This window comes from Falco peregrinus, chromosome 18 (genome assembly GCF_023634155.1).
Source record: "Falco peregrinus isolate bFalPer1 chromosome 18, bFalPer1.pri, whole genome shotgun sequence".
NCBI classification, from domain to species: Eukaryota; Metazoa; Chordata; class Aves; order Falconiformes; family Falconidae; genus Falco; species Falco peregrinus.
Genome location: NC_073738.1, coordinates 5,268,125 through 5,294,263, shown reverse-complemented (window position 1 = coordinate 5,294,263; position 26,139 = coordinate 5,268,125). Strand labels below are relative to the sequence as shown.

The window sequence follows — 26,139 nt, the reverse complement described above, 5'->3', positions numbered from 1 at the left end:
GATGAATACCACCCATTCTGTATTTGAAAATATTTAACATCAGTATTAAACAAGTTTCCAAAAAGGGGGATGAAATACAAGACTAGTTTTCTATTCATCCTAGAGCAAACAAAGCAATCTTTTTTCTCCATAATCTTAAGCAAGCAGATGTTGCATTGGAGCAGGTAAAAATTCACAGCAACTTTGCAAAGCTAATTGAAGTTGAAGCCTCTAAACCAAACGTAGTATAGGTCACACGTGCCCCGATCTCAACAGTTTCATTATATTTTCCCAGAGAAATTAACAACTTACGCATACTTTTATCAACAGAACATTAATACGCAGACATTAAACACAATGACCATCTGTCTTTGAAAACTATACACTACACCAATGATCAGAACATGTTGCTCAACCAGTCCTGCTGGAAAGAAAAAGCTCTGAAATGGTCTCATGAATAGGGATTTCCATCTTTAAATGAGGTTATTTTTCTAGTTTTGGCTGTCAGTTGCACCAGCTGGTATTCATCTGATAAATTGAGTTAGTTTGGATGGTATTCTAAAGTCAAATAAAACCACGGTTTAAATTCCTTGAACATACATACATGTTGGAAACAAAATACATACTGGAAAAAAAATAGTCTTGATTCCAGTTCTAACTCACCTAAATTAATTTTTGAGCAAGACGTGTGTTCTAACGATGCCTGTCGTGTAACAAATCAAGATCAAGAAAATGGCAATATTCTTTAAATTATAGTAATTAAATATGGCTGACCTAATTTTATTAGGGACTAATCCAGAAAACCAAGTCTCATGCTTCCATCCTGATAGAGAGTTCGTCTTCTCAACTTCTTATTCTCTAATTAAAAGTAAGATTTGAATCATATGTTACCATACATAATTACTGTACTTACAGAGTTCATTACATAGGAACGTATACCATTGATAAATCAAGAATTCCACAAATAAAACCATACAACAGAACACTTCAGTCCATAATTAGATACGTCTTGGCTGATTTTCAACAGCATTGAGCAAGAATCCACTCTACCATATTCTAAGTTGGCAACAGTTTCTTCATGATCATCACTCTAAATAACTACGGGAAAGCATCCAGACATCAATGGAATTATGGAAAAGTAAAATCAGAAAATTGTTCATGCTTTAAACTGAGATTTCTCTGCTCATCCCATATGCCTTAAAAAAAAAAAACAAACTCAAAACAGAACAAAAAACCAAACCACCCTGTGTGTTAAATACAGATGACATTGACATTCTGCTATCATAACAACTCAGACTCCTGGTTTTATATGAAAATTATAAGGAGCTTCCATTTATTCCCTGCTTAACAAACAAACAGTTCCAAGCTATTAATGGAGTATCCCATTTTTCAACACCTTAATAATGTTTACCAAAATTTACAAACTTATCTACTAGCACAGTGATTTGGGGGGCAGGAGCTGTCATTGTTTTGTTGTTACAGTGACTAGTACTACAAAGCCTTCACCGTTCTCATGCCTTCAGACGCTAATTACCATAACATGTTTAAAAACATTAAATACAACCTGTATGTTCACCCTCTCTGCTCTATCTACAGATTGGCCATTATTTATTAACTAGTTGTTCTGGGTCCTGCACTCATAATGCACATGCCAATGTGACCATAAAATGACGGGTTGTCATTAACATGTTAAGTATGCACATACATGTTAAGTATGCACCAAGGAAAGTATTATTTGCCTTCCAGACTAATTCAAGGTTAGGAGACTTATTGTAATTATCTGACATTTTAATAGATGTCAGCAAATAACTACGAAAGGAGACTTAATGGCCCACAGATACCATGGCACCGAAAAGCTTACACAGCAGTCATTTTCAACATCCCAACCTTTCCACTGCTGCTGAAAGTCTGGCCGGGGATTTCAGTAAGAACTGAAGAACACTGCTCAAACATATGCAACCTAACAGATTTAAGGCCTGAATGACTAAAATGCCAAGAGCTTTACCCCAAGGATCACACTTACATTCCTGTGCCCCACACCACGCTACGGGAAGGAGAAGCAGCCTGAGAAGCAGCAAGGACCAGCCAGCGCCTTTTGGAGACAGCTGCCAGAATAGACTCTACAGATTCCCCCTTCTCCCTGCTCCCCTTTTGGTTTATTTTAATTCCTGCCAGAACTGCGCTCAATTTTTACAAGTTTGTCACGTTTGACTTCTCTCTGGAGTATGAGAGGCCACACGCACAGCACCTCCTCCAGCAGAGGAACTTCTGCTGCTCCTGACCGCAGGCGGCACCTGAACTGTCCTCGTCTCAGAAGACTCCTGGATATTGAGGATATAAACTAACCACTCCAAACCTCCTTAACCAGCTCCTACAGAACAAACAGATTTCAAAGAAATGAAGTCAAAACCTTTTCTGCGCTCCTTCAGAAGCATGCAACCAGAACTCAAGTACTTGGAAACACAACTCTTCTTCCCAGCCCGCTTTCCCTTTTGTAAATTCAACCATGTGGAAATGGGGTAGAAGATGAAAACAACTACCAAGAGAGAGAAGCGAGTGCAGATGGGGGAAGACACTGGAAAAGTGGAACTGGTCAGGGGGGAGAATGGAATCTCTATAAAAGGTGAGACAGGGTAACAATGTCACAGAATATAAGACAGACTGGAAAAAAAAGGTAAGCAGTAAAAGTGCAAATGAAGACGACAAAAAAATACAGGTAGTCATGACCAAAAAAAGTTGATGGAAAGAGAATCTAGGAAAAGACTTGCAAGAAGTCAGAGGGAAGGCACTACACAGGTGTGTGTTTGCACGTGTCCAGTGCCTGCCTGTGACACCGAGACCTGCTTCCCTGCGTCACACCCAGCAGACTCGGTCGGTACCAGTGCCAGCTGACCTAATTAGAGCCCCGTAATTCAGTATGCAAAGCTACTGAGAGAAGGAACACGACGATGCTTTCACCATAATGCACACACACGACTGCACTGACAAAATGTCTGTAACTCATGTGCTGTATAAGCAAGTGACAGAAACACGACAGTCGGGAAACACAGGTAACGGGGTGGGGGATCAGCAACAAAAACAGATGCAATTAGGGTCTTGGGTTTTTTTAAACGAGTATTACAAATAACTTGAATATTTTGTTTGAATTCATTTTTCTATTGCCAGAGGCTAGATTTATCTACAGTTGAAACATAAGTAACATCCTACTGACAGTTTCCTTAGTGAAAAGTATGTGTCCCTACAAAAACTCAATTACACAAGCATACTGTACAGTCACATTTCTTTTCCAAACATCCTTTATATTTGGTATAATCAATAATACTAAGGTTTAACATACACAAACTTGGGCTTTGGGTTAAAAAAAAAAAAGAGGAAAGACCGAAAGGAAAAAAAACATACCTTATAAATGACAAAGGATTCTTCACATGTGAAATCATGCTTACATTAAAAAGAATAGCATTTTTCATGTTCTTCACTTAATAGGCCATATCTTAGATTCTGAGTGAGATACAGCAATGAAGGTTTAAGTGATAGTTTGCGTGACCTGGCTTTCATTTTTTTGGTAGCTGGCTTACTAGGTTCCATGCAGGAAAACTGTGACTTTGCAGAAGTGGATATCCTGCTCTAAGTCACTTCTTCAAACCTTCCAACAAGGGAACACATATATGAGTATGTACTTGAAGGAAAGGGCATATTTAAACACCTTTTATCTTTTATGAAGTATAAAGGTGATATTTAAAATATGCCTGACTACTTAAGACAATGTGTTTAAACTACAAGCGGTTATAAATGAAGCCATTGTACAAGCACACTTGAAATTACAGCATATAGCACGCTTCAAAAGAATTCAATGTTGTATATATGAGCTGTACGTCAGACTGTTCTTGTTCGCTAACAACTCAGAGGTTTCTGATTTCACCCTGCAACAGGCACTGAAAACTTAGGTATGAAGACTCACAGTTCTGGTACGAAGAACCGTGGTTCCTTCGCTTCATGCATGGGAAAGCTGAAAACCCAGCTGGAAGAAACCAGCTAGCCTAAAAGCAAACAGTTACAGGTCCATAAAGAACTCAAGCCACGAGGAAATAAGCAGTAGCAAGCAGAAACTGGTCATGGTGAGAGTACCAGGGCGAGCTGGGCACTTCCAAACCCCAGACTTAAGTTACTTTCGATGTAGCAATTTCAACAGTCACATTACCATGGTTACATTACATTACTTAAAAACTCAGCTGAGGATATTGAGTATCCTCCTGACTCACCCCAATTGCAAAATAAAACATGTTCGCTCACAGGAGCCATTGCCTTTGGTTCAGGTGTACTTAAGTCACTTCAGAAGATTGGTACAGGAGCATTTGAAAAAACTGACCTGAATTTTTTTCTCTGGCTCTGCTCAGAGTGTATCATATATCCCTTCCACTTTCTCTTCTGCTTGGCCCATTCATTCTATTTCACAGAGAGCCAGGTAAAGATGAGTGCAGTGATTCTATAGTACGGGTGCTTTTCTGAGCCCCTCTAGTTCTGGACTGCTTGGGGACACTGTTCTTTTCCATTCTGGGATGGGAAACGCTCTATCCATGACTCATGGATAGTCAAAAGAGTATCAGAAAGTGTGTATCAAAGCTGAAAGACAATGCAGCAGAGGTGAATACAGAAGTATTGGTTTGGCTTGGGTTTTTAGACAAAGCATTCACCACCTCCCCCATTTAGCTTTAATAAAACTCTGGCAGCGAAGGGTGAGATTTCTTCATAAAGTTGTGTAACTACAAAAACAATCTGATCTTTTATCTGTCTATAGTCTGTCATATGGAAGAAATCTAAATGCCTTCTAGAGACAAAGAGAGACAGGATGTATGTTTTTCCCTACATTTGGAACGTAAGTGATTGCAATTGCCGTGTATAATCTAGACCAATTTATGTCATCGATCACTGAGGCAGATCCGAAACCCTACCCATCTCTAAATGAAAACCTTTGTCATTGAAGAGTGTGCACAACCAAGGAAAACCAGAAAAAAACCCAGCAAAAATAACTGATTTGCCTTCCTTCCAAAGCCTAGAGCATGTAAATATTTCTTAAAGAACTGAAAAGATCAGTCAAGAAATAATACATACCTACTCAGACTTGTTTTCCCTCTAAAGCCATTAGGTAGATTTGCTGGTGAAAGCAGGGAGACCTAAGCCTTACCCTTACTCGGGCTCCTTTCAGCTGTGGCACCATCACTACTTACAAAGCTACTATGACAGTAAGCACCTGGAAGGAGGATCAGAACAGAAGTGTTACTAGTCCAAAGCTGCTCTTCATAAAGTGGTTTCTGTATGGGGATATATTCCACACTTGCATACTATACCCCGATACCTGCACGCACCCCTCACACATACACTCCACTTCCATCCAAACTCTTATTCCAGAGCTGGGAGAATTTGGGGCTTGAGGAAACCCCTCCCTCCTGGAATACATTCCCACTTCTTTTGTCTCAGGCTTAAAAAGCAGCATATTCTCACTCTCACTGCAGTGCAACGAAGCCAAAGTCTCTGATTCACCTTTATTACACTCTGGAACAATGTCTATTAAGAAACAATGGTCTGAAATTTCCCCAGGCAAGTTCTGCAGGAAAAACATTTCTGACATCAAGATCTGTTACAGAAAATACAGTAATCTCTACTGTTCTATTACCATCCATATCAGGAAGCCTTTTTTCTTTAACAAGTCTGAAAATGGAAAAATAATTTAATATTCACACTGTTGTAGCTAGATTGGATTATCTTAAATCTAAATTGGGTATGGATATCACATTTTCCAAAGCTTACTGCTTGTAAAGCAAAATAATGCAAACAATACTGCAGAAACCACTTCATAACATTCTTACCACAAGTCCAAAAAAAGGCATATTTCCTCAACTACCACAGAAAGCTCTTTTATGTTGTATAAACACATACAAGGAAAGTGAAGGAGGAAGAACTCTGCCGTTGGCTTTTGGAACCTTGCTATTAAAGCAATAGTCATAACCCCAACTGCCCAGCTATGTGGTATGTTCACTTAACATGTTAGCCTTTAAAGATCACAAGACCCGTGAACAAATCCCTCATTAACCCATGAGTGAAGCAACTCACTGGTGCAGTAACCCCTCCCCGCAAGGCAGCCAAGTCAAGAAGATGGACACATACACTAAACAATTGAAGAAAACTGGCACAACCTTACTTTCAGCAATGTTTTAAAGGGCATATTGCAAATGAGGATTTAAGGGTATCTGCAGAAGTGTTCGGAGAGATACACATGGTATTTGCCTACATTTCACTTGGAATTTGCACTTTAATTTACTCTTTTCCAAATAATTGGCTTTTTAAAATGCATCTCTTTCCCCTGCTAGATAGTTCCTGTCTACTCAATCACTTTTCTTCTATGCAAATCATTCCACATCTTTGACCATCCTTGCTGCCCTGCAGTAAGTCTTCTCCAGCTCTAAAATACCTTTTTGAAAATGAGATCTAACTTCACTGTCTTCAAGACGTGGCCATTGCATAAATCTCTAAGATGGCTCTATGATGCTTTGTTTTATTCACTGTTTCTTTCCTATTAATCCCTAACTTTTCACATTGAGATTTGTTTTGCTTTGGTTTGATTTTAAAGCTGCCAAGAACGGAGCTGATGCTTTCACTAGTCCTAATCCCAAGATTCCCTACTGAGTGGCAACAGTCAGTTTAGAATCATCATTTTCTATAACCTGGATCTGGTTTTACTACACATGCAATACTTATCTACGTTGCATTTAATTCACTGTTATTAAACAGTAATTAAAGACTTAAGGCCCTTCTGCAAACCTTCAGTCATCCCTTGCTTTTAATGCAGTAGGTCTGTGTCACTGGCGGGACTGATTACCTCCAGCCTACTTCGTGTTCGAGCCCATTAATTACCCTCAGCGCAGGGACTAGTGCCAAATTCTACAGGTGACATCCCTCTGCCGTAACAGCTGACCACTTATTTCTATGCTCGTTTTTATCTGAGCCCACCACTCTCCAGGACAGGACTGACTCATGCTGTGCCCGCTCAGTTTTCTAAAACTTCTTCGGTGAAAAACTTTGGATGAAACACTTCTGAAAACCCAAGTGGATCACATCAAATGGATCCTCTCCTCCATGATTTTCTGGCCCCTTCAGCAGAACTACACGCCATTCATAAAGCAGGAATTCCTTCTACAAAACCCACGGCAACTCTCCCTGTATTTATCCAGCTGTCATCTATGCAGCACGAAGTGTGACTTCACATAGCACAAACGTGAAGGTAGTACACGGCCTCCATCTTGCCAGAGGAACAGTTTGCATTTGCTGAGATGACTTGCCATTTCCCAACAAGAATCTGGTAAATCCAAAAGAATTTCTTTAAGGCTTTCAGCCCTTGAAGATAAAGAGCCAAAACAACTCTTACAACACCCTGTCCACGGGATCCACTGTCCTGACGCAGCTTACAGGACCGTGCCTACACAACGCAACCAACTCCCCATCTTCAATGCAGGACGAGTCAAGTTAAAGCAATGGAAGTGTTATGACTTAACCTAATCATAACTGGTATTTCAGCACCTGCTATGATTACAATAATGTAGGTCTTCATTTAAAATTTTAAAAAATACATCAGTAAGTTTAAAACCTGAACTCCATCAGGAGACTTTTAGACATTCACACAGAGCTCCTCTGCTTAACCCCATCAGCGTTATTCCGCCCCGCTAAATGTGCCATATTCTGTCCTTTAGACCTAAAACAAGCAAGCTACTCCTAGCTTACACAACGTATAGCCTTGGTGGTGCCTGTCATGCCTCATGCTCTACCAAGGTGGAAACAACACAAAGCAAGCCTTGAGAGACAACATACTGCTCTTAGCACGTGCTGCATGGAAATAAGATTCTTGTGTGTCACAGATGGGGGCGTGAACGATTTTATTTTTTTCAAAGGAAAACCAACGAAAATGTAACTCTCTCACACCAAGTTCCACTCTAAAACATGATTTACAAGAAATTCTGCATTTAAGTAAGCATGTCATTGAAAGTCCTGCAAAATTAACTCTTAGGAAATTTTCTTGCTTTCATTTATTTATAAGATCAAGTCATTTTAGACGAACCAAGCCACCAAGCTGCGACACTATACCTCCACAACAACTGATGCATACCTCAAAAATTCCTTCAGGGTGAAGCCACTAAAATAACAAGGCAAAACACAGGAAAAGTGCTAACTAAGAAATCATTTATCTCCTCTATAAAGTCCAGGCAGTTAAGATTATAATAAATAATGCTTGCAGAAAGAAAAACCTTCCTTCTCCCAGTTAGTTTATTCTGCAGAGCTGATAGTACCATGTTTGCATTTGGTTTTCCGGGTATAGTAAGTCCATTTCCTCAGCTGTTTTCACAGCCCCTTACAGGAGATATTCACACAGCAACAAAGAACAGAAAAAAGAAAATAATAATAAAAAAAAAAATCTCAACTAAGTCAACACTGAACCTAAAATTATTCTTTCAGTTTCAGGCTGAGGTCCCTCCTGTTCAAAGGTTACTCCACTCGTGAGTGACTTTCTGTATAATAATTATTTTTAATACACTACTACGCATAGGCACAAATGGTAAGGTTTCATTGTCACCCCTGTGCTCAGCTTTCAAGAAAAACATGGATCATTTCACTCACATCAGAATAAAGAGGCTTTGTGAAACACTTCATATTTAAAGGCGAAAGATGAAACGGCTGAAACATCAACATTTCCACAGCCTCAAATGTTGCTACAGCACAGGCCAAATGATATTCCTAAATGCCAATTTACAAGCCAGCCCTTATGCAAGTGAGGGCTTAGTTCCCCTGGAAGCTCCCAGTGATTCCAGTTACTGGGGTGGAAGGGGTTGGTTTTGCTTTAAATTCAGTAAAAAAGCTATTTTCTTATCAAAAATAAAAACTACGAGCATTCTACCATAGCTATCCTTAGCAAAGGAAAATGCACAATATATATTAAGAAACACACCAGGTAACTAATTTTAATAAGTAGAATTATTCTAAAAACTAAAATCTAAAGTTGTAACTGAACATTCAATCTACCTCTGTGTGTTACTGGCTACCTGAGAAAAAAAGGTAATTAAACGTTCAGAACTGGTCATTGGTATTCCATTTTTAAATGATGGTAAGTACCTACAAAAATAAATTTTCAACTTAATTTACTTTTGGAACAACAATTCTAGCATTTTGAGGTTTTCCTCTGCAAACTGTCATGGGTAACATTGTATTGTTTTGTTGGGGGGGGGGGGGGGTGTTAAAAGACAAAACACAAATAAAATGGGAGGACAATTTAAACAACCTTCCTCAACAATAGCACTTCATTTGCTTCATTATGGCACCCGTTTCTCTCTCTTCCTTTTTAATTGTTCTTCTCAAAGTCTCTGCTTTAATCCCCCACTACAGGCAGTAAGCAGCTCCCTTTGGAGCCCCTACCAAAACTATTCAACCTATCGAAGAGTCTAAGTAAGTTTTAATTTTTTCACAGTATATTAAACCCTTCTTTGGGAAGCCCATAGCAAGGACAATGTAATATTTCACAGGACAAGCACAAAATCATGGCTACACCAGAACAAAACTGGTGGGGACACCAAATGATGTCAATCCCATCTCCTGCGCCGCAGAAGGCAGCGCTTTTAACTAACAGTGACGTGGTATAAAGAACAGTATTTCAATGTAAAACTGTAATGGTTTCTATAACTCCCAGTCCGATCACACCTTCCCTTTCTCACGCTGAAGATCAACAGAGACATGTGAACGAGGTACTCCCCGAGAGCTGCAGTATGTGAAATCGGTTCAGTTTCCGTGAAACTTTATCTGGTTAAAATACACCAGCACAGCACCAGGCTGTCCGCTGAGATGACCCTCCCTCCAAAACCATTCCTGCAGACATTATCCGTGTAAGAAAAGCAGTATTTAAAATGGCTTTAAAAGGCTTTAATGGCATGCACTGTGAACTTTTAATTTATTTTTTTTCTTTCATGTTGAGAGATTCTTTTCTTCAGATTCAACTGGCTTGCTTGTTTCAGAAATGTTACAGCCAGAGAAACAGCAAATTCTTCACACACTCTGTTTGTAAAGGTGTGATTAAATGTTGCCACTTTCTCTTTACATATAATGGGAACTGTTATCTGGCATAACTATCTGTATGAGACCATTTCCATCCATCTGCAGCTGCAGTTTGTCATCACATTAGTACATGAATCCTACCCAAATCCTAGAACACACATTTTTAATATTGAATATCATCTTTAAAAGAGTAATACAAGACATCTGATGTTTCAGACATGCGTAAGATAAGCTTGGAAATGGCCCAGCTTCGCACACACTAAGACACAGAAGTTTCATTAGCAGCATAGCACAGTACGTTAGATTACTTGGAACAGTACAAGGATGGAGACAACAGAACTTTTATAAAGGAGGTGCATATTACTGCTCTGGCTAAAGACAAAGAAGTTATTATTTCATACAACAGCCCTGACCATAGCACCAAAAAAACGATAGAAAAAAACAGCCTGTGATTTCTGCTCATGTCAAACTGGCATAGACTGGGTTCACAAGCTACTGCTACAAGCTGCACCTAAAAGTATACTTCCCTTACAGTTTTGAATAATGTATCAATAGGCAGAGAAGTAATAGATTCACTGTCAGTACTACATCATTTGCAGTAGAGAATTAGATCCATAACTTGAAATCCTTCAAGAAAATGATTGCTCCTACAAAATTACTATTATATGACTCTATTGCATCAACCAATAAATAAGAACTGTCAGCAAGTTCAGAAAAAAATTCTTCACAGGTTATTTCTGCTAAAAACTCCACATGCTTTAAGCACTCATACTTGGCAGTAAAGTTGAACACAGCTTAATTTATGTAAGCAAAATTAAAATAACTACACCACTGAAGTAATTAAAGCAGAGGAAGATAAGGAATGAATTTCAATACTATTAGCAATACCCCTTCCTTCCAATTCTTAATTATATTTGTTTGTATAAAAATATTTGTGTCAGGGTACATTTTATTAGTTTGTTCTAAAACACCTGTAGAAAACTCAGGCAGCAATTAGACAGATGAATGTCTAATACTGAAGAATAATTTACCACATTCCACACTGCTGTCTAAGAAATGCTATTTAGTCCTCTCTAAACGTGCCCTTGGTACGTTTTTCCACGTCTACAGTAAAATATACATTATGTTTATAAATGCATACACATATATATGCATACAACATTTTAGACAAAGTGAGTACATCAATTTTGCTAGAAAAAGGGAAATAATGTAAAATCCTGTATTAAAGTTTGCAATCGATCTAGTCACCGAGTCCTCAAGATCTTAACACAGACATACATAAACAATATGGTAAATTCACAACTTGAAAAAAAAATACAGTCATGAAGATTTCCAGCTTCTAAATACTAAGCTAATAATTACATATGTGAAAACCCACTAAAAATCCACTGAAAAGATGCTGCTTAGAGCAAAATGTGACCTACAGAATCTTTACTATCAGGATGTGTAGAAAAAATAATGCCATTTCTCATTCCAGTTCAATCTCAAGTTTGTCTACATCGCAGATAAAAGAAATGCAGTAGTACTATCAGCCGATACTAAACTGAAATAAATACACAAATATATTCCCTACAACTCTTTGAAATACTCCATCCTAGCGGCATCCTAACACACCTACTCCCCTTACCCACTGCCCTACATACATAATGCTGATATAAATACTTACTGAAATATTAATATTTAATTTTGAATACTGAAACAATTATTTGTAAAATTTTTCATCCACCCTCTTATAAAAGGGTAGCATATATGCATTGAAGCAGAAAAAGCAGCTGCACACTCGTCCATCTTTGGACAAGCAGTCACGCCAGCTCCACTGCCGGCTCTGTTTAGGGGATGTTGGCTGGCGCTTGCGGTAGTTCAGGTACCAATGTGTCAAATCCTGTTTGACTTTCAAACCACTCAACCAAGTCAGTCTCGACCCTCCGATCAGCTTTTGCTATCTCTAACCTCTTCATTAGGAGACTGGTAGCCTTCTTCATACAAGCTATTCAAAATACATTATTACTAAGTTCATCACTTTCCAGTTACTCTTCCCACCAGACTATCTGCATGCTTATTTACATGCAATTATCTATTCAGGAAGCACATTTACAAAGTCAGAAACATCTTGCTGCTGTTCCGTTTCTCCATTTCATCTTCACTAATTTAGCTGTCCTCCAATAATTTATTTTCACATCTTCCTTCATCCTCAGAATTCACAAGACAGTTTTGAGAAACAAAGGTGGGTATTTACAGACCTACACCCTCCATCACTTGCTCACAGCAAGGGAAAAGCAAATAACTCTTTGTTAACATAAAAAACCCACCATGCTCCTATATAGTGGCAACATGATGGCCACTCGGAACACATGCAGATCCAGGTCCATCATGACATGCACTGTAGCTCGTGAGGCCAAGGGACACTGGAAAAAGATGGAGATTGCCATCCTTAAGAAAGATTACTGAAGATGATGAGGGGGCTGGAGCATCTTCCTTAGAGGAAGGGCTGAGAGAGCTGGGGCTGTTCAGCCTGGAGCAGGCGGAGGGGGGATCTTACGATGCCTACAGATATCTGGAGGGTGGGTGTCAGGAGGACGGGGCCAGGCTCTTCTCAGCGGTGCCCGGCGCCAGGACAAGGGGCCACGGGCACCAGCTGCAGCGCGGGAAGTTCCACCTGAACATGAGGGAGACCTTGTCTGCCCTGAGGGTGAGGGGGGCGCTGGGACAGGCTGCCCAGAGCGGCTGCGGGGGTCCCCGTCTCTGGGGACACCCAGACCCGCCGGGCGGCTCCGTGCAGCCTGCTGGGGGAGAGCCTGCTCTAGCAGGGGCTGGGCCGGGCGACCCCCGGAGCTCCCCTCCCAGCCCCACCAGTCTGCGATGCTGGGATTCCCTTTCAGCATACAGAAAGACAGAGCAGAAGTCAGAGCTCCCAGAAAACAGATCCCATTGGAATGGGGATGCCAACAGACATCTTCTGGGGGAGACCATAGCTGTCGCAGCTAAAGGACAATCAGCACAGATGTCCTCAGCCCAGAGTTATTCTGCAACACTATACTGGGAATACTAAATGTACCGCTGGAGGCCTCCCAGTCCCCTACACCAGCAAAGCCTGGGGCTCCTCTGGAAAAGGGACTTCCCATGCACTTACTATTTATCTCAAGACCAGGTAAAAACGCTTTGTCATGGCTGTTTTTGCCTGTTTTTTTCATGATTTAAACATTCACAGCAAGCTTTCCACATCAATGGAACAGAGAAGTGGGAAGGAGTGTTTGCGTGTGTGATCCCTTAAATCCTCCCCATCACTGAGAAGTATAAAAATCACCTAAGCATGGAAAGGTGGGGGCTTCATTTCACACAAAAGGCTTCATTTCAGAAGATTTCACCACATGTGCACAGAAGAGAAATCAATGGTGTTTGTGAACCAGATCCTACCCAAGCCTTTGCTGAAAACCAGCACACAGCTCATGCTACACTCAAGGGATGAGCGATCAATTTCTGGCCCTGCTACTCAAACCCAACAATGCTGCAGAGATAAAACAACAGCAGGATGAGAAGGGGGAGGGAGGAGGAAGAGGAAGAGCACAAATAAAGGAAGGAAAACCAACCTGATGTTCCTATAATGAGTAATATGCAAAAGCTCGCCATCTGATATCTATACCAGAGGTAAACACCACCCCAGTAGAAAAACAAACAAAACACATTTAAAAAAATACCAGGTTCCCTCCCTAGCTCTCTTGCAGTATTTCCAGAGAATTTCACATTTTTGCTTACAGTATGTCTAAATGTTACTTAGAAAAATCCTGCTAGCAAGCTACAGACAGATAAAACCTGTTTCCTAAAGGAAAACGCTGAATTCAGAGGTATACAAATAACACAACATGAAACCTGGGGACTACTTTTCTTTTTTCTAAAAAACAACCAACTGTAAATATCGAATCCTTCAATAAATTTAGGCACATCAAACATGTAAAGAGTCAATATTTTAAGTGGTTTCTTATTTGGAAGAAGATCATAAAAATCAAATTTTACAAAGTATTTAAAAAAAAATCAGATCAACTCCCATTAACAACAAGCATTTCAGATGCAACAGCTCCGACAGCACGAATAAACACAAAGGGATGTAAACTCAGTCTTGTACAAGAGAGCACCAATACACGGCGCTTTTGACTTGGCTCTTTGTATTTGCATTTTAATGATGTGTTACAGAGCATCTTAAAAAAAAAATCCTCCTACATAACAATTACGTATTTCCTTTGAATTATGCGAAATAATTCCAGACTGAGACTGAATTTTCCTTCCTACACAGGCACTCCAGAAAACTTGAAAATGAAGTTATTTGCCTTAACATATACAAACACATACTACATCAAACTAAAAGCTATTTCTCCCCAAACGCAATGAAGATATGTCCAAGATTATTTTACACAGAACATTATATATGTTACTATGGGCTTATTTTTAAAAGCCTTCCAAGCTTGGTCTAGCCACATCTGTTATTTTGCACAGAGCCAGCAAAGGCTCCAGAATTTATTCTCCCCATTGTTGTTTATGAAATATAGGATATACTTTTGGATGACTTTAATCAATGCTTAATACTGGTAAGTTATAGCTTTACCACGTATAAGCTTTTGTGTACATCAAAGCACCCATATAAACTGTTGTAAACCAGTTACATTAGGAAGAAGAAATGGACACAAGTGAAAAAATTTCAGCTCAGTTTTCTACTTTACACTGGTGTCACAACATAACGAAGAACTTCAGAAAACCAAAACCATTTGAAAGTTTAGGCCAGGTTTGGGAAATCCCACAAACAAAACCAGCCTTGACAGTCAGGAAGCAAATACTTTGTTGCAGCCATAGTTTCAAGGAGATTTGGGTTTTTTTTCTTAGTACTCAGCCGTCACTACATACAACCTCCATGAAATCAAAATGATTGTTTCCTCCGAGAGATGCCTGGGAGAAAAAAAGTGAGAATCTTTATTAAAAAAACCAGCACTTTATGTATGGTACCTACAAAGTTCTAAAATAGGGCAAAATATATTACTCGATCCAAACAAATTGCAAAAATCAGATGTTCTTTCTACCGATAATAAATGGTGACAACGCACATCTACTGCCAAAAGTAAATGTATAGTTCCTCACAGCACCCTGACCCGCTCTAACAGCCGTTATTTCTGCTCCTACACCGCAGCCAGACGGAGGCTCAACATGGAGACTGTTCTCCACCAAATCGACCCCCATGCACTGCTCAATCTTATTTTTAATCACATCCTGCAGTTCACACCAGAACCAGCCACGCAGCATCATTTCTTACATATAACATTAATATTTATACATTTATTCAAATTTTCTTGCAAAACTTATCTAGAAATCAGTCAGCCAACAACTTGTCACGCTTTATGCTTGCTTCCTGCCCCCCCCCCCCCCCCCCCCCCCAACTATCCACAAAGAGCCTGAAATCAGAATATGGAATAGCGGGATGGCTGCCAGCAGACTTCCTGCACTCGGGGCTTGCAGCATATGGATAAGCTCTTAATACAATACAGAAAGACGACTTCTTGAATGTAAGCAGTCAGGACTAGCTTCACACAGAAGTTCAGCATGAGTGTCTAGACTACAAGCAAACTGCCACCAGATATAAATCTGGGGATTTACAGTGCAGACGCTTGACAAGTATAGATTTAAGCTGCCCAAATTCCAAACCTGCAGATTTCAGTAAGAACTCGCATGCATCAGATGCAAGAACACAGGTGGTGGCGTGCGCCATTTGAGAAGGATAAATCCCCCACAAATGCCAGAGTCAGCTTGAGTACATCCATAGCTAAATGGGTAATAATTAATACAAGATTTACTCTGCATATAGTATTACTTTTTAACTGAAGAAAACCAGCCCAAACCGTACTCATGTAAAACAGTACTGTAAAGACAGACTCATCCCTTGGAAGATTTTTACAGTTGCTCAGTTTCCCGATAACAATGAATAGCTAAATGTCATGTGTTCTAATCTTCCTTTAAAGATGGTTTTACCCAAACTTGGAGAGATTTTTCATTCACCTCCTTTTATGAAGAACGCCAATTTGCATCTATGATTTTCAGTGTTTATGCTAGTGAAAAACTTCAACTACACAAAAAAGCGCAGCACATGCAAAGCAGTAAACTCAGGGGACTACTATGGGCTGCTTTTCTGACTGCAAAACTGTTTGCCTGCAAGGACAAACGCAATGCAAGAGTTTAAAGTTGATCACAATAGCTTGCTTTAATGCAAAATTTTAATTGTAACCAAGACTCATAAGAGAATACACAGTATACAGTTACATCAGGTACATAAAAATCATATAATGGATTTGGTTTACCTGAATGCTGAAATTTCTCACAAAAAATATCTCATTGAGGCAACTATTTCAAACACAGCACCTTCGTATCTGTCTGACTTAAACTGTATTTCTGAATAGGAATATCTTGGTAAATAGATTTAACGACAACATTCAGATGCTTACTAAATAATATTCATTAAGCCACTTAAAAAACTTATGCACGTATCCACCAACTTCGATGCTGATCTCTGTTCCCAAAGATCAAAACTACATGGAAAACTCACTCAGTGCAAGGACTGTGAAAGCATTCAGTAGACTTAGACAAAGTCTTTATTGACTACATTTGTTAGGTAGTCTTATGGACATTTACAAGAGACAGAAGCAGCAAAAAAAAAAAAAAAAATCCACAAAGAAATAATAGTTCGATGCAAAGCTTATCTGTTTTACGAGGACCTCTGCAGCGCCAGGGGCATGGGAGGGGGTGGGAAGATACTGGCAAAGTCCCCTAGCTGAGAGACAATGTATGCTGACATCAAAGCAGCTAAATCATCTACCCAAATAACTTGGGAGAGAACAAGGAAAGCCTTCTTTGAAAACCTATCTGGGTCTGCATGAATTTTGTCCACACTGATACATAGTATTTTCAGGGCCTGATCAAGTCCGAAATAAGAACCCAGCACTGCCAAAAAAGCCACAAACTCACATTTCACTCCATTTCCCTTGCTCTGTGTGCATGCAAATGACATTGCATTTTTTTAATTTTCATTTAGGATGTTTTACAGAGCTTTGCTCTGTTCCTGCTTGCCTGTATTTATACTACTGACCATTCATTTTATTCAGAATAAACACTGAGAAATTAATCTGTTCATATCTGAAGCTCCCAACATTTCAAGATCCTTTTGAATCTAATCCTGTCCTCCTATCACTGCAAACCCTTGAAATCTGATGTCATGCACAGGTTTTACTAGTACACCCTCAGTTCCATCATCCAGGTTACTAAGCAACTCGCTAACCAGTTTTGCATCCACTTTACAGCAGTTCTGATTATGCTACATCTAATTTTTCAGACAAAAATATCATAGGCCACCATATCAGAAGTGTTACTAAAATCAATACAGGGAATTTTTCACGTAATTACAAAGTTTTTCTCATCATCTTACAGCAGGTAGCAGCAATCTGTTCATGACTAGTTAGAGCCAAAGGATAAAGAACCGAGATCTTTCAGTTCCCATTCAGCAAAGTCGAAATCAAATTAACAGACCACTCTTATTCACTCGTATTAACCAAGTTAAGGCTTACATAATACCAAAAAAAGCCAACTTTTTTAGTGCCTAGAAGATGGTCTAGCAGGCATCACAGCCCATATTCCCCTGACCTACTCCCCTCGCACTTTCTTTCACATGCCAGCAACTAAAACCTCAGCATAGACCCCCATGACTGAAAATACTTCTCAAGTTCACAAAAATAAATAGTTGCATCTCCTTCTCTTTGGAAACGTACACTAATTTAGAACTACACCATTTGGCCTGTGATCACAACTTGTAACTGGCAAGAACTCCCACTGTTATTACTTTTTGGGATAACTACTACCCACATAGTGCCAGATGGTATATTCCACCTCTGCTGAGGAGGTGTAAGAGCACTGCCTGCTGTCAGCATTGCATTTCTTTATTTTTTTTTTTAAATCAAGACATGGATAATATTACCAGCCTGAAGAGAAAGCAGGTGGGCATATGTAGCTCCATTACAGATTAAGCCTTCAAAGAGCAATATTCCTTTCTTTAATTGTGCCCGTTACACTAAATCCTCGCTCCTGAAGACAAAAAAAAACAAGGAATGCCTTGACACACGCCCAAGTATTAACCAAAGGTTGGTGCCAATGGAAAGCTGCTCACGAATTTTTCAAGTAAACCCTAACGTTCTGTGAAGCTGAGTATCTCATACTAACAACAGTGTGAAACAGCAGAAAATTGAGTTGGGGTCCTCTAATCAAATCTTACACTGAAAATTAAATAGGAAATAATTATTTGAATAAGAAGGAAAAATCTTCATTAAGATAGCAAGTGGGAGATTTCTCCCTTCATAAAATATATATTATTAAACTAAGATCATTCAGAAATGCAAAAGTTGCTAGAAGAGATAATAAGCATTAGATCCCCCAGTTAAGCAACTACAGAAAGTAACAGCTTACGCAACATATAGCTATATGCACAGAATAACTGCCTGAACCCGTATCATTTTGCAAATATCCTTAAAAATAAAGTCACATGAGGAACAATGTGGCCTGCAAGCTCAGGGCAAGCCAGCAAAATCCACAAGCGCAAACACTTATTGGGATCATTTAAATCACTATATCCACTTACATTTGCACCCCTCCACAGGCTCGGTTTAGCCACTCTCATACAAGTGGGACACACGTACTTCCTTCTGGCTCTCTTCTCCAAGCATCGCATATTCCCCAAAATCTATCCTCGTGATATTTTACTTTGGTTTTCCCTGTCTCAGAACCCTTCCATATTCTATTCCTCAAAACCTCTGAAGGATAGGAAGTTGTTTATCTGTTTGCCCACTAATCCCCACTTTGCTGAAGACTTTCTTCTGCAGCACTCCCAAGGAACAGCCTGCCTAAGCCTATCCCAATTATCTTCTCAGTGGCTGACCCCTTATGTTCATGGATGGCCACTAAGGGCTGACACGAGAGCCAAAGCGGGCAACGGAAAACCTGCAGGCTATTAAGGGAGCCTACAGCAAGAGGAGTGGAGACAGGGGGCTCAGACCTGAAAGGCCCTAACTATTTGGACCAACTTCTTTCAGGTTACAAGCACCACGCTGCCATCCCCTTACTGACTCCCTAAATCCTGGTGACCTACAGGACACACAGGCTTTCCGATCGACATCTCTCAGCACTAAAAACACGTACCTCATTTCTGCAAAAGCGCTGTGGACATTTATCTTCTAGTTACTAGGCCTCTTCAAGTCATTATCTGGAACATTAGGAGCACCCTACCTCAAAAAGCGTTTCTCAACACCAAATAATCCCAAAGGACAGAATGGGAGATAACACAAAGGGGAAAATATCTGTTATTGAAGAGGTAGATAAAAGGACTGACAACAGGAAATGTGCACACTTCATTGTTCACTGCACTCTGGTTGCATGTTGTTCCTTTCCTTTCCAATAATATCTCTTCTTTAAAAATACCAACTTTACAGGATCACAGCCCAAGAGAAGATGGCAGAAGCTCATTTTTATCGATAGAAAAAGGCATCATCAGAATCTGCTGTGCCAGGCTGGTGGGCCAAAACAGGACTGTTAATTCCACCTGCTCAGCACCACCAGTAAACAATGTCGGGGCAGGAACACCTGGAGGAAGGCAGAGAAATGGGATTTTTACTTTATACCCAGGCACCTGGTTCAGCACAGCTGGGAGACTGGCAGCTTTCAGCCGGTGGGTGAAGACAGCAGGAACCAGGAATCAACAGCTGGGTGGTGGCACAGGCAGGTAAAACTTCTTCAAAGGGCAAAAAGATAAGCTTTTTGTGTGTGTGCGTTTCCCTAAAACAATAAAGCAAATAAACCAGTTTCCATTTAACAACTGCAGAAAGAACCTAAATCCTCCGACATTTATACCTCTCAAACCACAACCAGGAAGCCACACAATTCACATTTGTTCCTCTTTACAGCCTTCTCCCAGGTTTCCTTGTATTTTCCTCTTGACTTCATTCGAAAGAACAGCATTACACAAACTCCAGACAGAAGCAGCCCACTGAAAATGCCAGGAGCCCATAAATACGGCTTACCAATATTTAAGCCAACCATTAAAACACTGACCACAGGATCCAGCTCAATCTGCTTAATACTCTGCAATTAAAGGATGGAAAATTCACCTGCAAGCAACTTCAGATTACCATCAAGGTGACAGGCAGCGAACAGAAGAGACCATAACCATTTCCAGGTGAAGGATATTAAGACACTTTCAAGAGTATCAGTTAATGCTTTTCAGCAACTGGAATCAATGCACAACTGCTTTCTGGAACCCCAAACACTATAAATATTCATACTCCCATTCTGAAGAGATATTTTACATTGCCTTTAATTTTGATACTTTTCATATGCACTAATGGCTTCTCTTTTTCATATGTGTTCATCAAGTTTCTCATTCAAACTAAGCAGGAAACCCACATTTTTAAGACAGCCAGCTGAAAAGAACACATCAAAAAAGGAGGGAACAATTCACACACATATACAATCCTCGCTCATTAGGGAATCTAAAAAAAAAACAATATAAATTGCAGCAGTGATGTCTCCTACAGACTGCTTTACAAGAGCATTTTACTTAATCCAAATACAGAAAAATAGCAGCAATCTGCCAAAATATTATTCTACCTGCCCTGGAAATTGTATAGGCATGAAGGAAAAAATAAACACCCAAAATAACTGAAAGTTAAGTAAATAGGAAGATCGCCTATCACAAAATGCAAATTAACGATCTCTCTTCTCACCCTCACTAATTAATAACAAATTCCCAGTGTGACTTCTATTGCAAATAAGAATTCACCTATCCAAAATACTTCCTTCATTAATGAGATTATTACAAATCTCAAATTTGAGATCACTACAATTCAACCATAATTGGCAATTAAAGCTGATGTAAGTAAAAATTAGACAATAGAATATACACCATTAAAGTGAGGAACTCTGAGAAGAGACACACATTTACCCTATTCACTGTTACTTGGGGATTTTACCTCAACTGCTCCCTCAAGCCATTCCATACTTAAATCTTAAAAATATCCCCTACAGATCAGGGTTAAAGATGCAGTTCAACTACTCAGCTGAATTTCATTAGTGATGTATTTATACAAGCTCCAGGTTTTAAGTACTACACAACAGAAATCTGCAAAGCATCATTGCTCTCTGAAAACCAAGTCACCTATCTTAATGGCAAAAAAAAAAAACCAGAAGAAATTGAAAACTGGATGTAAAGACAAATAACTCATCGTGGTGACCAAATCTCTGCTGTCTTACTTGCAACCTACTCCAAAAGAAAGGATCACAAACTTACAGATTAAACTTGAGGGTAGAGAAGCAAGAAAGCTTGTCTCCACCCTTCCAAGCTTTGGAAAGGCTGGGATAATGGAAGATACACATTTGCTGTTTGCATACACTTACAGCTCAGCTCAAGACAAACACCGCTTTCAGCCTTCTCTGCTTTGCTCAGCATAAGAAGGTCAGAAACGCTAATCAGATGACTTTTCAATAACTCATGTGAAATGGGACAACATGAATGGAACTGTGTGTGGTGCAAGAAACGATAATCCACACACATCAGGATCTCCGCTTTGGACAGGTACCACTTTATTCTTTCTCAGTAAGTACAAGCAAACGACTAACGAGCAACAAGTTGCTCCAAGACCTTAAAATTATGAGCATGAAAGGTCTCTACCAAGTAATCACTCCTCAGCAAAACAGCAAAATTAACAGCAACTCCAGCCTTTGTACCACAGAGCTATCAGTCTGCTCTGGAAGATACTCCTTCAGTCACCAATATGGTCTTTTCATAAAGGACAAATAAATAACAAATACTGGTAATAGCTGAAATGTCAACATGCATGATTCATCACTCTCTTCATTAGTTATGCCAGTTCAAAAGAGAACACCACTCTAACAGATTACTTCCCTACCCATTAGCTCATACAACATCATTCCTCATCAGCGCAAGGGCCCCAGCTCGGGAAGGCAGCGGCATGTGGAGACTTGCCTGCATAGGAATAGTAACATGAACTCACCAGGATTCTTCATGTTCCTGAAGCATCTGCGTGTGCCTTTGCCAAATTGGCTCTTAAGGATTACTACCTAAGGTTACTTCCTCGGTAAAACTAAATAATTATCATTTTGAAGCAACAGGATTGGTGGGAGGGAAAGGGGGGGGGGGGAAGCCACTCAATTTCTAAATTAAAAAAAAAGCGGTATTTTTAGCAAATAAGCCTTCCGCTCCGCAAGAAAAATTAATAAAATGACTGAGGAAGCAAAACTTACGACCAAGGTTTGCTTTACACGGAATACACACAAAGCCAACTATTACAAGTATTTTATAAACACCATGAATAAGTAATGACTCCTTTGAAATCAAACAATCGCATAACGTGGCACAAAACCAGACCTGATTCAATTAGGCATACTATACTTTTTATGCTATATCATTACTAATTAAGTTATAATTAGTTAATACTTCTAAAGAGTATCTTTCAAGATGGAGTTTCTCACACCACAGTATAAATGCATTTATTTGACACATTTTTTGAAAGAAAGGTAATAAACATTGCCCAGGAAGAAAACCGGACTATTCAGGGAACTCTACACATTATTCAAAGCTTTCTCTTCCTGAAGATCTGGAATGAAGCCCCATTACCACAGCACCCAAAACATTGGGCATTTTTATTCAAAATCCAGTAAATAACTTCTGCTCTCCCATCAGAACGCTACAGCCAAATCCATGCTAGGACAACAAGCTAAATTCCTCTCCACTTTGTCCATCATCCTCATCATGAAACTGGATCCTCTCATCACAGGCTGCTTAATAAAACCTCAGGGGCAGCTCCACAAGGGAGTGTTTCAAGACCGGGCTCTAAACTCCCAGTTTCTCCCTTCGGAATGTAAGTACACAAAACAAGCCACTACCTTCTCTAATTAATGTAGAGCTTGTATTTAATTACTTTTCAAATGAACATAAAACAAACAACTGCATTTGAGCCCCATAAAATAATGAGACTGGAATAATTCTATGTAACATAACCAGAATTTGTTTTTTAAAGCTCATAAAATCCAGTTGGCAAATAAACCAGAGATGAATGATCTAGATCACTCCACCACCACAAATATTGGCGCATTCAGTGAGCTTTAAACTCTAATTTATCTCCAGTGAATCCAACAGGCACATGCTCTACCTTGAAGTTAAAAAGAACACATTATCCCAAGATGAAGATTTCAAATTGTAAGTCAGAAACAACCAGCAGGTTCAGTTCTGCTCCCACGGACCTTACCAGCAGTGTCACCAGGCCCCATATGACCCATCCTCTACGGATGCTGCAAGATGTTCCTAGAGGTTGGCATGTATTTATTATACTGAAGCAAAGCACAAGACAACCTGAAATTACTGACCAGGCTGACCAAAAGGATTATAATCGATGAGGTAAGTAAGGCTATAAGACTGCGAGTGTTCTTTGTGTCGTACTAAGCACGAACAAAACATGCGACCCGCCGAAAGGCACGCACGGTGCCTCGAACGGTACCATTTTAGGGCCTCACACAAGTACTCCAGGCTGCTTTTTTAAAAAATTCAACCACTCAAAGAGCTCACAGCTGCCATGAAGGACAGATCCAGCCACTCTATTTCATCCTCCCCATCACCCTCATGTTCAACAGGTCAAGTTCAGTTTATTGATCCAGCTAGAAATGAACTCTGCAAAAATAGTTTTCATTCACCCAGCAGCTGCTCGAGCATTTAACTGGGTACGAGAGAGGGCTGCAACGCCACACCACCGCACGTGGGAGAACAAGGACATGAGGTCACTGATTTTGCACCAGTTCTTAAAATCAGCTTAATCTCATCACGAAACTACCCTTACAGCCATTTGCTCGTCTAAATGTCAGAGGAAATCATCTCGCCACACCATTCTTCTCTAAAGAAAATTCACACTCAAAAGTTTAAAGAAAAAGAAACAATGTATATACATGCAGCTTTTATACATCCAAAAAAAATGAAATCAGGAATATTTTTTTTAAAAAAAAAATTCTTAAAGCAAAAGATCTTTTAGTATTTTACAACATTGAATTACAGGTGTTACTAGCTTCTCAGTTGATCACAACTTGAACCACCTCTACAAAAGGTAAACTCAAGGAGGAACAAATTTTTTTTTTTAAATGAGAAAAGCCATGCACGAAGTTGAGAGGGTTGCAAGTTACTTCTTCCTTTTTTAATGTACCAAGGGGTTGTTTTGGAGTTTTCTAGCTGCCTTCTTATTGCTTTCCTTTAGCTACTTAATAAAGAAGTAAGATATACTATTATCAATTTTGACAAGCATCCTGAAATTGAAGAAAATGTAAGGTTCTATACTTAAATGTGTTGCAGGCAAACTAACAAAAGCCTTGCAGATTGGTATTTCCAGAAGAACACTTCTTATATAAATCAAAACCTGCAGAACTCAATGTACAGACTGCATGATACTGTATGTGATGTACATCTGGGCCTTATACAGTTTGGATTTATGGGCATTAATATCAATAAATGAGAATTTACAAGCAGAAAGTTAAGCATGCTTATCTGTAATGGTGCATTAAAAAAATTAATCTTTTAAAAATTCACTGCACGTAACAGGTATGCTCATGGATTTCTCAACATCAACATGTACATCATTTGTATTCTAAAGTTTTCATTGAAAGTAAATCTAGTGTATGTCACCTGAAATGTTAAAAGGTAACTGCTGGGTATCTCAGAAGACATATTTTTGTTCAGAGTATGTGTTTCAATTAAAAAAAAACCACAAGCTCACATAGGATCATGGGAAAACCCAAGGAAAAGACAGAAAGATGAGAACAAGACAGCAATTGCTACAACGCAATCAATATCGATAAGGAGTTTATTTTATAAAATTATATCAGTCATCCAGGTATACTGAATATTTAACCAGTAATTCACATGGTAATTACAAGTCTAAATCTGCATGCAAGTATGCTTCAATATCCTCTAACCACAGCCTAGATCCAAACAGGATACGACTCGACCACTCCTCTACTCTCAAATGAAACTGGTGTTAAGCTTGGAGTACACACAGGGTTTTGCATTTATGATGCACTTAGCAAGAGTTACTACAAAAAAGCAGCACAACTCTAAATAGTTCATTTTTTTTAGAGGACCCAGAGTCCTCGAAGGGTTTAAAACAGTCTTCGCCTAAGCACTACTGCTTTGTTGTTCCCCCCCGCCCCAGTTTTTTTCGCAGAGCCAAAAAAATGGGATTTTGATTATGGCAAGTTGCGATATATTGTGCTTCCATAATTCTACTGCACATCCATCATATGTTTTCTAGATAAACATACCTCTACACACAGTATCCATGATCTAAGGTGTCTCTCACCACTCCAGTAAGAAAGTCTCATGTGACTGTAGCTAGCAAAATCTCTTCATCACGTTCTCACCAAAAGACAATTTCACTAGCTTCTTTTCTTTTTAATTCACGCATTAGGAATGGATGTTTTCAGTTGCAGGTCTGGTATTTAAGTTTTGAGGATTAACTAAAAAAAGTAGACAACACCCAACCTTTAGCATTTTGAAGAAATCATTCCAAGCTCCAACCTGAGAAATGCTGCAAGCAGGGTTTCATGGCCATGTTGTTCTTCTCTATGACACGTTCACTGTATTTCTTCTTGTTCTTCTCCCAATTCAATGTTAATTTGCCTTCCTTCCATACACTGTAGCTACGCTACACTGCCCAGGAGGACTAATTAACCTTCACAAATTAATTTCTCCAGATATTTCACTGTCCTGATGCTATTTTCACCTGTATAAAAGCCTAAAATCCAGACCGATGCACCATTCCCTGGAAGAGCTTACTGGCTAACGCATGCTCCTCAACTTCCCAACACGAACGGGGATGGGAATCCGCCTCTCCCTTGCAAAGCACACCGCGGAGGGAAGCTGTCTGCCTCATCGGCTCTCATTTCTTTTTTACATCTTAGCCCCCAACAGCCAGCCCACGCCTGTAACAGACAGATACGGTG

At 39.6% G+C, this 26,139-nt stretch overlaps 1 protein-coding gene across 8 annotated transcripts in view; it reads right to left on the bottom strand.

Moving 5' to 3' along the window:
* The window catches only part of TANC2 (tetratricopeptide repeat, ankyrin repeat and coiled-coil containing 2), a 247,627-nt gene that overhangs the window by 220,304 nt on the left and 1,184 nt on the right, over positions 1–26,139 (bottom strand). The window lies entirely within an intron of this gene.